Below are 6,325 nucleotides of genomic sequence, written 5' to 3'. Positions count from 1 at the left end.
CGTGGTTGGATCCAAATCCAACTCCTCCCACTTTATATGCCGCGATTCGTCATCGTCAGGTGAAACACAGCATTTATGTGAAGTTGCAGCCGTAGTCGGTGCCTCGGTGGTTGACTGTTGACCGTGGTTGCTGTTTATCAATGTAAGTCTACATTTGATTAATAATACGGTCGAGATAGATTCATAATTTAGTGTACCCTATAAGTAATGATCACAGTTACATGTTTTGACAATGTCCATTTTTTTTATAACGCCAAGACATTATCTATCCATTAAAATATAGTCTGACAGGATTTAACGTTAGTCAGGGGAGTGTTTCTGACAGGAAAGTGTATTTTCTGAAGTATTTTTATCACTTAAATTGCATTCATGATTTTGAAAAAAGCCATAAAATGGCAAAAAATATATATATTCTGACAGGATTTTAGTCAGGGGAGTGTTTCTGACAGGAAAGTGTATTTTCTGAAGTATTTTTATCACTTAAATACTTGTTGTTCTTGTTTCCTTAGACTGACACGCCTTACATTCGAGAGTGTTTGCTGAACCTTGTATTGAAGTGCACAAGTCATGAAAGGTGAGAACCAGATTTGCTGTCTTTCCAAAGTTTCACTTTCTTTGTTTTATTTCTGAAACCTTTTACTGTGTTATAGGGAAGCCTCAAGAAATATCAAGTGGACTACATGCATGGTTGTCTCAAGGACCACAGGATTTTTACGGTATAATGTCTGACAAGTCACTAGCAATTGTACATGGTAGAAATTTGACCTCACACCATACTGGTGTTTGTATTCCTTGTACATGTAACAGTATGTGTTTTTTTTACAACCTTGACTTCACCTGTGCCCCAATTTTTACTTCACAATAAAAAGAGCTGGGCCGATATCCCTTACCTTTTACCCACTACATGCATGCATACCAAGAACAAAGACGTATAGATATAATCAAGAACTGGTGTATTGGGCCATTATCTTTTAATTTCATTATCTTTTCTTTTACATTTCTCATGTTTGTTTATTTGCTTATAGTTGCCAGCATCTGTTCTGGACGACATTTTTATCGATGTGGTTCTCCAGGAGGGTGACGAGGCAATTCTGACGCTGGCCCTGGTGTGCACACGCTTCAGAGACCTTGTCACTCGTGAAGCCTTCAGGAGACGAGCTCATTTTCTTTGGCTTGACAGTAAGTGTCAACTGCTCTTGCAATTGTTTGAACTATTTATCACAGTGTTTTTGATGTCTGTTCCCTGGTAGTTTTTACATAAATTGTTACATATTTTTATAAAAAAATTAAGAAATTCAGATGCTTTTTTGCCAATTATTTTATTATTTTCAACCTTGTGTATTTTTAAATGTGTGTGATTCTACATGTGTACAGGTGTCACAAATTGGACTGTTTTCTCCACATCCTACAAGGCGGAGTACTATCAAATGTACAGACTGGATACTTGTAGACAATGTGGAGATGCATTCAAAAACTGCACTCCAGGTATGCATTATTAGTTTTAGAGAGTTTTGCTTCTGATGATGAATTAAAACATTACAAAAAATAATGAACATTTTAAATATTTCCTTTCTTTGCTAACCTGTAGGATATGTAGGCAGAGGAAGAAGCGGGGAATTTTTTTAAATTATTAGCGAAGATGCCCACCCAGACTTCTGCAGCGAGTTCTGCCAAATCTGTGCTGACCTTATTTGAGTGTTGTGTGCATGATGTAATGCCCTGCTAGATTTGAAAGGATGAATGAGATTTTTTACTACCTTAAGGGGACACACATCTCTGTTTTTTAATACCTACTTAGTAGGTATTCACTACTGTATTCAGTGTCTGTTTTAACTTGTGTGTTTTAACTTGTGTGTTAATAAAGTTTTTTTTATGTGATTAAGATGCTCTTTTTATTTTATATAAATTAAGTCAGATGCCCATGTGAAGTAATGTATGTAAAAAATTACAGTGGACAACCAGACTGCTGCAATACTTTAGTCACAAACATTTTTATATTATAGGGGAAAAAGCACACATTTTCTACTTTGTAAGGCCGCCCAAATCGTCCCAATGGAGGCCAACGATCGGCGGGTGAAGGTCGCTGCGCGTTCGTCTTTTCGGCGGGGAAAAGAGGATTTTATTCCAATTCCTCGTTATCTGACTCCATTTAATGATAATTTAGAATTTGGGTTAGAATGCCAATTGGTTATTTGGTCATTCTTTAATAGTTTAACTACACATTTAATTATTCGGTTTAACCCTTTGTTGTAATTATGTCCGTTCATAACCTGAATAATTCCAGAGCAAGTCAGAATCAATCAAAGTATAACAATTTATTAACAACCAGGTAAATGTATAAAGCCAATTACATAATCAATTCAAAGGTATACTTCACATCAAATACTCTAAAGTAAAGAATGAGATGTATACCTGACTTATCAAGGTTACATAATGCTGCATGGGTTAAAACGTCCAGCATTACGGGCTGACCTGAGTACAGTATCGAGCCCTGAGCTCTTTGCAACATTTCCTTAAATACCCAGAACCAGATACATACCCATCACAATAGGAATTTGCATTGATCAAGTTCTATAGACTTGATTAGAAGAGAGGCCAAATGGCTGAAAGCCACACCCACCATACACCAAGGAAGGATATCTTTAAACCCTTAAAACATTGATTATCTTTTGGTTAACTTCTGTGGAGTTGAGATATTTGTACCAGTCGCACTGAGACATTTCAAATGATATCAAACGCATATAATACTGTATTGTGAGGATTGACATTGTAACAAAGAGATTTCTGGTGCATTTCAGGTGATCTCAAGTTTGGGGGAGCAGTAGTTTGGGGGAAGCTTCATGTGAAAGGAAAGGCATGTAAATTAGTCATTCATAGATGGTTCACTCAGTGTGATGTCGTCTCGGACAGAGACTAACTGTATGAATAAGTTCAGATGCTAATTTCCTTTGTTTTCTCAGAGCGATTAGACATTTCGGCATCTACTAGCTTTTTCCAGCCTTACAGATTCAAGTAGAAAGGGAACTTGTTTTAATATTACGCCAATGTATATGTAGAAGTAACTATTTATTAATCTACTTAAGTCAAGGTGCATGTTGACTACTGCGAGTGGTAATGGATCAGCCAATCAAAAAATACACATCTTTTAAGAAATATTTATTCTTGCATGTAGCAAGGAACTACGGCTTTACAGGAAAGAAGAATAGTAAGATTTGTTTAGCAATAAAAGCAAACGTTTCTCCCAATGAAAATATTCCAATACAGTACTTAATTACAGATACACATTAACACAGTTTACATACTACAGTGTTTTAACTAACCATTTTAGACGTTATTAAAATGTTTGATTGTTTTTCCGTCAAAAGAATAGCTTTATTTAGTACCGACTCAATGCGGAAGCGCTAGAGCAACAACCGGCAACAACAACCATGACAACAACACGAGTCGTTATGACGCGCAATCGGTCGACCAATCAAAATGCAGTGGGAGGAGTTCTGGTTCTAGCGCCGCCCCCCGGATCTCGATCCAACTCCACCCCCTGGATCTCGTATTCTGCAGTGAGGGGCTACTGGAAATTGTAGGAGACAAGATCCCAACTGTCATCAATAAAATGACATGTTACCCCTAAGTACGCTTCTGTGACCAGACTTGTCCAGGCATCAGTGCTAAGGGAGATTTTGGATGTGGCCCTTTTAAGTTTTTCTTTAAGTTTCTCCACTGAAGTTTCGTACTTGCTCTCCATCACAAGCCCCGTTTCCACCAAAATTACCCGGAACAATTTGTACCAGGAACTTTTCTTCCCCCCAGACCTGCAACTGTCTGCGTTTCGACCGCGATAAAGTTCCGAGAAGATTAGGCAAATTAGTCCGGTGATAGGACTGCGCGCGACTGTTCCTCCAAGTCAGTGAAGGACATCTCTTACTGCAGAAATCATTTTTGTGTGTACCGATTGAAAGATGGACTATTTACATGAGACGTTATCTAAACCGATCTGGTGTTTACATGTGATGACTTTCAATCGCAATCATTTTGTCACATGCAGTTTGTCTGCCGCATCAAAAATGTCAACGCTGTTTTCTCCAGCAGCTGGAGTGTGTTAACTGTAGCCAGAGCAACTCTTAACGGCCAGTATTATTTATAGCTATTTATTTGTAGTAAAGTGTAATAATCATCTCAGAAAAAAAAAAGTTCTGTCAGGCGCAGTTAAAGTAAAAACTGCCTGGGGCAATATACGCTGTGTCATTACTCCAACATTATCTTCATAACTTACGAAATAAAAAGTTTACCCCTCAGAAAAATTAACTTTCCTCTCTTGTCAACATGAGCGCGGCGCGCGCTGTCACGTCATGTAAGGACGCACACTTAATCGGTCAGGTCGTTTACATGGTGAAAAAAAAATGAATAACGAGTATGGAAGAGATTCAAGCTGTGCTGCTTTTGCTGGTTATGTATCGGTTTACTAAGAGGTAATTAACAACGACAGAAAAGAGCACTAATATGCAGATTCAGCAGCATGCAGCATATTCAGAAAGCTTGTAAAGCTAGATTTAAAATGACAATGTATATTATTATCAGCTATTATGGACATTGCACGTGAGATGGCTGAGACGAACGCGCGCCTTCAGACAGAGAGCAAGACTGATATTTACTGAACGAGACTGAACCTCGCAAGACTTTTAAAAATGCCGAGTTGAAATAAAATGCTGCCTGAGCACAACCAATCAGCATGTTCAGCGCCCAAGTCCCGCCCTCGAAAGTTCCTGAACTTTGAAAAAGTACTACCTCGCGAGCAGGGCCGTTTGGAGGGGGAAATATTTACCCGGAACTTCATTTAGACCCTGGTTCCTGCGGTCGAAACACACAAAGTACCACCCAAAGTTCCTAGTTCCTGGGTAAAGTTCCTGTTGTGGAAACAGGGCTATAGTTGTGAAATGGCGCCTAGAGGGCAGAGTATAACCTGATTTTAAGGTGGTCAGCATTTCTTTGAATCCCTGGCCCTCAACCACAGAAATCGGCCTCATGTCTTTAACAATCATTGTTAAGATGCTCTCAGTAAGTATGGCAGCCTCCTGGGGGGTGCAGGGGGTTGTATTTTTCTTGTGAAAGTAATTTTCCACACTTTTTCTCATCCCTGAAAACAAAAAGTACACATACGCATTAAAATAAATATAATAAACCAAACAAAGAAACACAATATATGATTTGTCTATGCATCCACCTCAGCCTACAGGCTATGCCCATTGATTACATAAACGTCACTTGGGCAGTCAAGGAATGACAGTGAACACAGTTACATGTAGGGAGCATTGTGGGCGCCAATATTCTGTTTAAAACCGTAATAGTCCTGGGATGAAAGAAACTGTGCTCACTTAGAGGATGGATACCCGACTAGAGTCACATCAGCGAGATAAGTCAATGAACATTTTAAATTTAATAGGTTGCCAATGTGCCTGATGTTTTTACTTAATGCAAACGTTCGTTTTTGTGATTAAAATACATAAAATAGTACCACAACATCTGTCGTCCTATTTGTTTATGTAGCCGTGACAACGAAACACATGCATGCGCCTGTGTTAAGAGCGCTAGTTGCTCCATGCGCTCATGCGTGCATTCTGTTGACATTTCCGAATGCCTTCCTTCCTACATTTGCCTAATAAAAGCACATATTCCCCACAAACCAACGTACATGTGTCATTGCTTAGTACTAGCAAAAAAGGGATTTGAACTGTCTCTGACATATATTTTCATGCCTATTCGGGTCGGATTCGGTTACAGCTCTGTCGGACGCGGGCCATAACATTATAACAGTTTTTTGACTTAGGTTACTTAAGCGTGTCATTTCACACATTTAATACACGATATAGTAATTGATTACACAGAAAGCATAGCTTAACTTTAACTTGGGTGTCAACAACGTATTATAGCCTACTCCAACATCGAGAGTGCAAAGTGGGGAGTTGAAAAAAAAAACTTACGGTGCTCTGTCATCTGCAGCTGCTCCTGGGTGGCGCCTCTTCAGGTGCTGGTGCATTGCCGTGGTGCTAGAATGGAAAGCCATCTCCATTTTGCAAAGACGACATTTCACGGAATTGTTTCCTTTTAAATTAAAGAATTCCCATACTTTAGAGGAACGCGTCCGTGCCGCCTTGCACTTCTGAAAGTCTGTTCCACTCGTAGTGCTATTCTCTGGCGCCGCCATCTTTGTTTTGAGTCTGACGAATCGACGAGCATATTTTGCGTCAACGTATTTTTTGCGTCGACGTCCCAGCCCTAACCACAACCAAATAAGAGAAATGCTGGCGAACGATAGCGGAAGCCCTTCAGG

General features: G+C 39.4%; 1 long non-coding RNA gene across 1 annotated transcript; it reads left to right on the top strand.

The window, feature by feature from the left end:
- Positions 1 to 1,050: 1,050 nt before the first annotated feature.
- On the top strand, positions 1,051 to 1,614 carry LOC137084972 (uncharacterized). The gene is made up of 3 exons (XR_010906861.1): positions 1,051 to 1,179; positions 1,375 to 1,485; positions 1,589 to 1,614. It is a non-coding gene; the product is annotated as an uncharacterized lncRNA (long non-coding RNA).
- The last annotated feature ends 4,711 nt before the right edge of the window (positions 1,615 to 6,325 follow it).

Source organism: Pseudorasbora parva, chromosome 8 (genome assembly GCF_024679245.1).
Source record: "Pseudorasbora parva isolate DD20220531a chromosome 8, ASM2467924v1, whole genome shotgun sequence".
In the NCBI taxonomy this organism is placed as follows: Eukaryota; Metazoa; Chordata; class Actinopteri; order Cypriniformes; family Gobionidae; genus Pseudorasbora; species Pseudorasbora parva.
The sequence above is the reverse complement of the archived record's forward strand: the minus strand, read 5'-3'. Positions and strand labels throughout refer to the sequence as shown.